Below are 11,280 nucleotides of genomic sequence, written 5' to 3' on the forward strand. Positions count from 1 at the left end.
ACTCATACTGAAGTTATTCTTGGTATATAATAGGTTCTGATTGTGTAACGAATCGATTCCACGTCGCGCTGTGTGGTGAGAGAGAGAAGGAGAGAGGGGAGAGATCTGCCTGTGTTTGGAGACGGGCGAGTTTTTGTTTCTAACTTTCTATTTATATTGTGTTTCAAGTTGTGAATTAGAGTCTAGACTATACTTTATTTGACTGGTTGTGTGTTGTGTAGTAACAGCTGAGCGACTCGTTCATAAGAGCCGATTCATTGCCGTGAGCGTGAGTCGAATCGCTCACGTCTTGCCATGAGTCTTGCGTGGTACAGTACTGTACTGTACATGTTTGCAAAATATTTGGTATAGCGCCCCTAGTGGCGAAGTACCCACCGGCCGCCACTGAATTAGCGCTTTCACGTTGCTAGGAAGAGTTCTGTGCCGCAGCTGTACCCAACCTCTGTCTGCACGCTGCGTGATTTATTTTCGAAGACGCTTTGAAAATGTCTACAGCAGACACTCCACCGCGTCCTAAAAAGACAAAACGCCTCCAGAAGTACAGACCTGAGTGGGAATAGGCAAATCCCTGGCTTGATAGTGTCAATGGAGATGTTTTACAAAGCAAATTGTAAAGTATGTAGGCGTGTGTTTTCTGTGGCGCATGGTGGACTGACTGACATCAGACAGCATGCCTCCGGAGGACAACATTCCCGAAATATAAGAACGCAAAGGACCCAACCCAAGCACAGGTGTCACAGTTCTTCATGACTGAAACATCTCCTGAGATTGATTCGGTATGGGATATTATTAATTACATCTTATTTATCTGGTTGTGTTTTTAACTAGATGTCAGTATTTCTATACCTGCCCTGGCAGCCAGGAGCCTACATATTGGCTGCTCATGTTTGATTGATTGATTGATTGAAAACTTTATTAACAGATTGCAGAATGGGTACAATACAGTATGGCTCAATACACACAATTGTTGAGTGGATGCAGACCCAGAGAAAGCCTTTAGTCTTGTTTACATCAGGGGTCCCCCATTTTCAATTCATGACTATGTTGGCATAGTCTAGGGCTATTTCAGTTGACTAATATGGTTGATTGTTCATTAATGTTGAGTTTTTAAAGTCTAATAAATAAACATGTATTTAATATATATTAATCAATATAATTAAATAGTGTGCCATTTAAACTCTTATGTTGTTATGCTCATCTGGAAAACGGAAATCTTCATAATAACAGTTAATAAATACATAAATAATATAATTCATAAATACATAAATGCAAAAATACTTCTATGCATTTCAGGAGTTTGGGGGGCTGGCTCCCCAAAATAATTAAATAACATAACCCTAAGCCTAACCCTAAAACCGAAATAAGTAAAAAAAAGAAAAATGGTGACAAAATCCGTCCATTTTCGCCCAAAAAACGCCCCAAACCGGCCAAAAAAGTTTCTCGCGCACGCTCGATTACAGGTGTCCCTTATTTCTATTAGTCAAAGGTGGCAACCCTAAGTACACCATCTGGGTTTGGGTATTGTAAGGTATCTCTCTCTCTCTCTCTCTCTCTCTCTCTCTCTCTCTCTCTCTCTCTCTCTCTCTCTCTCTCTCTCTCTCTCTCTCTCTCTCTCTCTCTCTCTCTCTCTCTGTAGCTCCCTCCAGTAGTAGGGATTGATGTGTGGGGTGTTTGGGGGACTGACTGTTCGGGGGGGGGGGGGGGGGGGGGGGTTCACATGCCTTCGTTGTACTATTGTACTTATTTTATGCCTATTCTTAAGACTGCACGTTACATTGCACTACTTTTATTGTGTTTTATAATTCTTGTAGTCTGCATTTATTCTGTCAATTGTGTGCTGATTTTATGCCTATGTTCATTTTATACTAATTGCTGTGGGGCACTCTGGACTGCGGTCCATGTGTGAAAAGTACTATAATGGATAGTTATTCATATTTATTATTGTTATTTGTAGAAATGTGTGCATTGAAATGTCTGTAAAGTCTCGATGACATTGAAAATGAGGGTGACCTCAATTGCCTTTTCGAGAATAAATAATGGTTTGAATAGACACGACACACAAAAGACGGGGGCTTTATTCCCGTGAGCAAACATTAGCATACTGTATGTAAAGAAAATGTACTTGAATTCAAACATACCTTGTAGCTGCTTATTACTTAGAGAGGGGCTAAATCGTACTTGCTTTGTCCTTGTACTGGTCTTCTTTCTTTTAGATTATTATATACTGTATACATGTACATTTATGCGTGATAGTTAAACTTCTATGTGCATATTCTGTTCTCTTACTGTCCTCTCTCTCCTCCTCTGTCTCTTACTGTCTATATCTCTCCTCCTCTCTGTCTCTTAATGTTTCTCTCTCCTTCCTCTTTGTTTGTTGCTCTTTGGTAAATGGCTGCTTTTTTATATAGCGCTTTTATCCAAAGTGCTTTACAATTTGTTACTCACATTTTACCCATTCACTCACGCATTCCACTCACACATTCACACACCGACGGGCCGGCGGAGGCAACCATGCAAGGTGCCAACCTGCTCATCGGAAGCAATTAGGGGTTAAGTGTCTTGCTCAAGGACACATCGACACGCTGCCCAGGAGGAGCGGGAATCGAACCGGGAACCTCCGGATTGCCAGACGACTGCTCTACATCCCGAGCCACTGTCGCCTGAGTGTGTCTTTCTCTCACTGTCTCCCTATCTCAATTGTCTTTCACTCTCCCTCCTCCTCTCTGTCTTTAACTCTCTTCATAGAGCTCTGTCAGGCCGGCTCAACATAAGTTAATATTGCTGGCTGCCTGTAACAATAGGTGATCCGTTAAAACAATGCGACAGATGGCTGAATCTGAACGAGTAGTAATGAAAGTAAAGTCGTCTAATTTCCACACCTGTGGTTCTCCGGCAAAAAGTTTAACATTTGCAATGATTGTGTGTTTTGGCCTTTTCAACAGCTAACAAACAACTAAATCCCAAATTGTTATTCTCTCTCTCTCTCTCTCTCTCTCTCTCTCTCTCTCTCGCTCTCTCTCTCTCTCTCTCTCTCTCTCTCTCTCTCTCTCTCTCTCTCTCTCTCACCATTTTAGAGTCGTAGTGAAAAGTCTCTCTCTCTCTCTTCTCTCTCTCTTTCTCTCTCAGTTTTTCTGCGGTTAGCTCCTTCAAGGACACGCTGCAAGGTTGCTCTAATATTGAATTTTATTTTCTTGTGTTTTGTTTGTGAAACTCTCCTTCCGTTTCCACCAGAACTGTGAGGGAAGAGAGGAAATCCAGGATGTTGTAGAGGGAGTGGCGTGACGGCGTACGTAGCCATAGTCGGATTTGAACCTGTACAGTCACAAAAGATGGACGCTTTCCCCGGGAAATTTGCCTAATCCTCCCGAAACAGCCGTTGGCGCATGTGGGATAATGTATTTTTAAAAAAAAATTGTTTTGTTTTAACCCATTGAAACCGGGAAAGGCTATATATATGCAGGCTATATAATGCATTCTTAGCAGGTGTTTTAGGTCTAAATGGGTTAAGAGATATTAGTCATTGTGTGGGCAGGCAGATGTAAGCATCACAGGTTTAAAAGGGAGTCAGGAGACACAGGATGTGAATTTACCCTCCTCTCTGTGGACGTGTTCTCCTCCCACTCTCAGCAGTCCCACTCGTCATCACGTTGCTCTCTCATCTGGAGACGTGTCTCCCAGTTTGACCTTGTCTCAGCTACGTAACAGTTAATGGCTTTAAAAGCTCTGGGCTGTGCTTCCTGCTATATAGGGGCACAGGCTGGCTGCACGTGCATGCATGTACTCACTCACTCACTCACTCACTCACTCACTCTCACACACACTCACTCACTCAGTCACTCACTCACACACTCACTCACACACTCACTCACTCACTCACTCACTCACTCACTCACTCACTCACTCACTCACTCACTCACTCACTCTCACACACACTCACTCACTCACTCACTCACTCACTCACTTACTCACATACACATAAATTATATGCACGCTTGCACACATACAGTACTAGATAAATCTTCTGGTTCAACTAACTTGCGCGTCTCCTTTCTCATTCTTATCCTCTCTCCCTGTCTTGCCCTCAGTCCCTCTGTCACCATCCCCCTCTCTCTATCCCTCCCTCCCTCTCTCTGTCTCTCACACACACATGTACGGCTCTGTAAAACAAGGTCTCACGGCTAGAACCGCCTCACATCTGTGCTTCCTCCTCCTCTCATATTCCAGCCTCTCTCTCTCTCTCTCTCTCCAAACAGCCTCCATCTGTTTCTTGTCCCTCTGCCTCTGTCTTTCCTCTTCTGCCTGAGTGTCTTTCCTGTCTTTCTATTTCTGTCCTTCTCTCCTCTCCTCTCCCCTCCTTCTCTTCCCTCCTCTCCTCCCCTCTGCTTCTCTCCTCTGTTCCCTCCTGTTTTCCTCTCCTCCCGTCTCCTCTCCTCTCCTCTCCTCTCCTCTCCTCTCCTCTCCTCTCCACTCCTCTCCTCTCCTCTCTTCTCCTCTCCACTCCTCTCTTCTTCTGCTCTACTCTCCTTTCTTCTCCTCTCATCTCCTCTTTTCTCTGTCCCTCTCCCCTCTTCTCCTTGCCACTCTTATCGCCTCTCCTCTCTTCTTCTCCCCTCCTCCCCTCTCTTCTCCTTTCTTCTCTCCTCTCCTCTCCTCTCTTCTTCTCCCCTCCTCCCCTCTCTTCTCTTCTCCTTCCCTCTCCCCTCTTCTCCTCTCCTCTCTTATCTCCTTTCTGTTTCTTCTCCTCTCCTCCCCTCTCTTCTCCTCTCCTCTCCCCTCCTCCCCTATCCTCTCCTTCCCTCTCCCCTCTTCTCCTCTCCTCTCTTATCTCCTCTCTTCTTCTTCTCCTCTCCTCCCCTCTCTTCTCCTCTCCTCTCCCCTCCTCCTCTATCCTCTCTTCTCCTTCCCTCTCCCCTCTTCTCCTCGCCTCTCTTATCTCCTCTCCTCTCATCTTCTTTCCTCTCGCTCTCTCTCTCTCTCTTTCTCAGGGGTCCTGTTCTAATTCAGTCCCGTTCCTCCAACCTAGTTTTATACCTTTCTAATCCCATTTTATACTTTAACCGCTTGTAGGGACACCACACAGCAGCACAGATATCCACCCGGCCTCCTCCATCCTGGCTCCCCTGACAGTTCAAAGGCACGGCTGACCGGAGGGATGTCCAAAAGAGCCTCCTGGAGGAGCGGTTAGCTATAGCTATGGTGCCACGCGGAAGTAACTTCTCAGTAAAGGAATGATCAAGACAGCACTTATCCGCCCTAGACACTTCTCGCTTCTCAACCCCCCCTCCGCCTGCCCGCACCGCCTCCTCCTGGAGTAAACATGTCTGCCCTGCTCCACACCTCTACCCCCCCCCCCCCCTCTTCTCTCTCTCTCTCTGGTGCTCTCTGTCAGTGCCCACTGTGACAGGCTACTCTGTCATACACACACACACACACACCAACACACACTCACATGCACGGAAAGGGTGCACACACACGCTAACACATCCATCACATGTATACACATTGGGGATGCTAGCTAGTGCACGCTCATAGACAAGTGAAGGCAGACCAGATATCTTGACACACACACACTAGTGTAAATAATAATCATGTATATAGACATACTCATGCATGTAGAAACACATTATGTCACTTCCTCTGAGCCACAGAAACGCGTAGGTGGTGGACGTATGCAAACACACGTACGTTGTCAGACATCAATTATACTCTCACACACACGCACTCACACACACATGCGCGCGCTCACCCAGTCACACAGTTAGTTAGCATGTGTCAGACAGCCAGGCTGGCAGTCTGTCAGTCTTGGTCGATAGCGCCCAGCCCCCAGGCAATATCAAGCCATCCGTGCCCCCTCTGCCAGCCCGGCGTCAAGCCTGGCACACAGTCGGCTCCCAGCACTCCAGCTGAACTCTCCCCAGACAAACACACACACACACAAAGAATTCTGTCACAGGACGCAGGTGGCTTTGACACGTTGGGTCTCTTGTGCAACAGTCTCCAACGGATCTGAAACAACAGGCTACACACAGCCAGCGCTGCCACCACCACTCAGCTGTACGTGCTAATGTTAGCTAGCCGTTCATGCTAAAGCACACCACTCAGCTACACGTGCTAATGTTAGCTAGCCGTTCATGCTAAAGCACACCACTCAGCTGTACGTGCTAATGTTAGCTAGCCGTTCATGCTAAAGCACACCACTCAGCTACACATGCTAATGTTAGCTAGCCGTTCATGCTAAAGCACACCACTCAGCTACATGTGCTAATGTTAGCTAGCCGTTCATGCTAAAGCACACCACTCAGCTACACATGCTAATGTTAGCTAGCCGTTCATGCTAAAGCACACCACTCAGCTACACGTGCTAATGTTAGCTAGCCGTTCATGCTAAAGCACACCACTCAGCTACACGTGCTAATGTTAGCTAGCCGTTCATGCTAAAGCACACCACTCAGCTACACGTGCTAATGTTAGCTAGCCGTTCATGCTAAAGCACACCACTCAGCTACATGTGCTAATGTTAGCTAGCCGTTCATGCTAAAGCACACCACTCAGCTACACGTGCTAATGTTAGCTAGCCGTTCATGCTAAAGCACACCACTCAGCTGTACGTGCTAATGCTAGCTAGCCGTTCATGCTAAAGCACACCACTCAGCTACACGTGCTAATGTTAGCTAGCCGTTCATGCTAAAGCACACCACTCAGCTACACATGCTAATGTTAGCTAGCCGTTCATGCTAAAGCACACCACTCAGCTACACGTGCTAATGTTAGCTAGCCGTTCATGCTAAAGCACACACACCACTCAGCTACACGTGCTAATGTTAGCTAGCCGTTCATGCTAAAGCACACCACTCAGCTACACATGCTAATGTTAGCTAGCCGTTCATGCTAAAGCACACCACTCAGCTGTACGTGCTAATGTTAGCTAGCCGTTCATGCTAAAGCACACCACTCAGCTACATGTGCTAATGTTAGCTAGCTGTTCATGCTAAAGCACACCACTCAGCTACACGTGCTAATGTTAGCTAGCCGTTCATGCTAAAGCACACCACTCAGCTGTACGTGCTAATGTTAGCTAGCCGTTCATGCTAAAGCACACCACTCAGCTACATGTGCTAATGTGAGCTAGCCGTTCATGCTAAAGCACACCACTCAGCTACACGTGCTAATGTTAGCTAGCCGTTCATGCTAAAGCACACCAGCTACATGTGCTAATGTTAGCTAGCCGTTCATGCTAAAGCACACCACTCAGCTGTATGTGCTAATGTTAGCTAGCCATTCATGCTAAAGCACACCAATGTTCCCCGCTTTGATTGATTGATTGAAAATTTTAGACCACCAGCCCTGATTCCAAACTCTAACCTTAACCAGTTCGAAAGAGGGCCTAAGCTTAACCGTTCGAAACAAGGCGGACATTAATAATTAATTAAATAATAAAAATTTATAAAATTTTCAATCTATTAATCAATCAAAGCGGGGAACATAGGACCCGGGGAACATAGGGATGATCCCCACTCAGCTACACGTGCTAATGTTAGCTAGCCGTTCATGCTAAAGCACACCACTCAGCTGTACGTGCTAATGTTAGCTAGCCGCTTATAATCAAGCCTTACTATCCGCTTTCCAGGCGCCGCCACGGTATCATTTCAATGTCGTCGCGAGTCATTCATTGTTTTACTTCTGCTCGAGCAGTCGACGGCGCCCGGCAAAGAGCCCTGAGGCGCTGTATCGCGGCGGTGTTGTGGGTTAAGTGAAATTTAACAGCCCCGTCATGCGCGATTTCTGAGCGAGGCGGGAAAATGGAGGGCGAGGGAGATGGAGAGAGGGGAGAAGAGTGCAAGAAGGAGAGATGGATGCAGAGAGAGAGAGAGAGAGAGAGAGAGAGAGAGAGAGAGAGAGAGAGAGAGAGACACACACAGATGGAGGGAAAACGGGCAGACGGAGAAAATTAGCAAAAGAGAGAAAGGATTCGAGCTGCAGTGGCAGGTGGGAGGAGTTAGGATGAGGAGAGGAGACAAGGGTAGAGGAGAGGAGGAGTGATTAAAGAAGTGAGATTATGATGAGCGGGTCGTCCTAGCCCGGTCCCTGCGGTGTAGTGCAGGCCCGCTCAACGTGAATGGCCTGGCTGATTAGCCTGCCATGCAGACAAAATGGACTGGATCACAGACTGCCACCAACCAAAGACATGACTCCTAGAGGAGAGGAGGCGGGCGAGGCTATCTGCAAGATAGATGATAATGTTCAGAGTACAGACCGAGGCCTGCACTGCGCTCATTTCTTTCTTAATTAGCCGGCAGCCTGGGCAAAAAAATAACACTCCAACTGAAGGAATGCCATAGAGTAAAGCCTCACAGAGTGTGGAGGCAGGCTCTGTCTGTGTGTTATATTATTAGAATAAGGCTATATTAACATCAGCTATGAAAATGTGTTATTAGGATAAGGCTATATTAACATCAGCTATGAAAATGTGTTATTAGGATAAGGCTAATAACATCAGCTGACTGTGTTATTAGGATAAGGCTATATTAACGCTATGAAAATGTGTAATTAGTAGGGCTGACCCCTATTAATCGATTAGTCGACTAATCGGTCGAAAGGGGCCGTAGTCGACTGGCCAACCTCTTAGTCGAATATAATAAAAAAAAAAAAAAATGTATCATTTTTTTCAAAAGAAAAGAGGCATAGAAGTGTGGTTAACGATAATGGCACGCATACCAGAGGCTAACTGCCTACGAAAACAGGCACAGAGGCACTGAAAGAGGATTTCACCCATCTAATGAACACACTAGACTAGACAAATATCAAGATGTATCCATCAGTGGACCAATTGCATGCTTTTGCAGAGGACAAGAAGCCTTCAGTCGACTCCTTCAGACATTAAGCACCCCCACAGACCAAATGGAATGATAAAAAGTCGACCAATAGTCGACTAACAACAAATTTTGGCCAATCCTAGTCGACCATCCAAATCCTTAGTCGGGGACAGCCCTAGTAATTAGGATAAGGCTATATTAACATCAGCTATGAAAATGTGTTATTAGGATAAGGCTATAAACATCATCAATGAAAATGTGTTATTAGGATAAGGCTATATTAGTAAAGCCTCACAGAGTGTGGAGGCAGGCTCTGTGTGTTATATTATTAGAATAAGGCTATATTAACATGAACATGTGTTGTTAGAATAGGGCTATATTAACGCTATGAACATGTGTTATTAGGATAAGGCTATTGAGGGAGGATGGAGCTTCTTAAGGAAAGTAGACAAGGCTGGACTTAATCATATACAGTACTTTATTCAATTTAGAGCACTGAAGTTCAAGACAGAACAGAACAGAACCGTCCGGCAGAAGAAAGAGAAGCCCGGTCTTTCATAATACATTGATATTTATAGAAATTCAAGACCAGCTGATCACATGACAAAGATGACAAGTTTAAACAGGCGTGTCCTCCCTCAAATCATATGGTCTTACATCATCGGACAAAGATCATGGGCTCTTGACGAGTCGTCGTCCCCCCCCCCCCCGGTCCTGATGACCTGGCTTTAATGTTCTGGGTTATGCTACCATGTCCTGCTTTTGTACACATTCTACCTTGAATATTGTTTGATGAAGATAAACACAACTGTTCCCACAGAGGCCTGTCAACGTTAAAGTGTTACAGAGCTCGAAGGGAAGATAGTGTCCTTACACGACCTTAATATCACTGATTTATAGATCAATAGTAATTATGTAATTATGATCTTATGGTATGGAAACTATACATTGTCTCCATGTAGTATACCTATCTTGGGCTACCAAATGTGCTACAACAGTTCTTTATGCAGATGATTCAACATTGTATTACGCTGCACCATCATGCAATGTACTTAATGAAGTTTTGAGCAGAGAACTTAAAGTTGTGCATGACTGGGTAGTATGTAATAGACTTGTCCTTAATATCTCCAAGACTAAATGTATTGTGCTGGGAACAAGGCACAGGTTATCTACAAATCCAAAGCTTCATTTAAACTTGTGTAATTCGGCAGTTCAACAAGTTGAAAGTACTAAACTCCTTGGAGTGATGCTGGATTGCACTCTGTCTTGGTCTCAGCATATTAATTATATTGTTTTAAAAATGGGAAAAAGAATTGGTATTTCCAGGAAATGTGCTTCTTTTGTTGCCCGGCCCCTTTTATGTCAGATAGTGCAAAGTTTAGTTTTATGTCATCTTGACTATTGCTCTGCGATGTGGTCATCTGCTGCCAGTGGTGACCTCAGGAAGCTCCAGGTGGTCCAGAACAGGGCAGCACGGTTGGTACTGGGCTGCTCACTAAGGTCTAATGTGAGCCGTATGCATGCCGCCTCTCTTGGCTTAACGTTGAAAATAGATTGTCTTTTAATATACTTGTGCTGTTCAAGTTGGTCATGAGCAGTAAAACTTCTGTTTTTATACATAATCAGATTGTTTTTAGTAATACTGTGCACGAGCATTACACTAGAGGTTCCAGTAGTGGGCAGCTTGAATTGCCAGGTCCTAAAACCAACGCTTTAAGGAGATCTTTTATTTTTAGAGCATTAACTCTTTGGAATAACCTGCCTCAAAACCTCTGCTGCATTTACAGTAGATTCACTTTTTAAAATAATCTTAAATTGTTTTTAAATTGTTTTTAACACTGTAAAGTAATTTTTTGTTTTTGTTTTACACTAATGTAATTTTAGCTATCTTAATTGTTACAGTAGTTATATTATGCATTGTGTGTACTGACTTTTAATAATTTTGTTTTTGCAATAATAATTGTTTTTGTATGTTTTTTTGTGCGTGGACCCCTGGAAGACTAGCTGGTTGCTATGGCACCAGCTAATGGGGATCCCTAATAAAATCAAAGCAAATCAAATCCAACACTATATTAACGCTATGAATATGTGTTATTAGGATAAGGCTATAAACATCATCTATGAAAATGTATTAGGATAAGGCTATATTAACATCAGCTATGGAAATGTGTTATTAGGATAAGGCTATATTAACATCAGCTATGAAAATGTGTTGTTAGAATAAGGCTATAAACATCATCTATGAAAATGTGTTATTAGGATAAGGCTATATTAACATCAGCTATGAAGATGTGTTATTAGAATAAGGCTATAAACATCATCTATGAAAATGTGTTATTAGAATAAGGCTATAAACATCATCTATGAAAATGTGTTATTAGGATAAGGCTATAAACATCATCTATGAAAATGTGTTATTAGAATAAGGCTATAAACATCATCTATGAAAATGTGTTATTAGGATAAG

The sequence above is a fragment of the Notolepis coatsorum genome (assembly GCF_963971535.1).
Source record: "Notolepis coatsorum genome assembly, chromosome: 2".
Lineage (NCBI taxonomy): Eukaryota > Metazoa > Chordata > Actinopteri > Aulopiformes > Paralepididae > Notolepis > Notolepis coatsorum.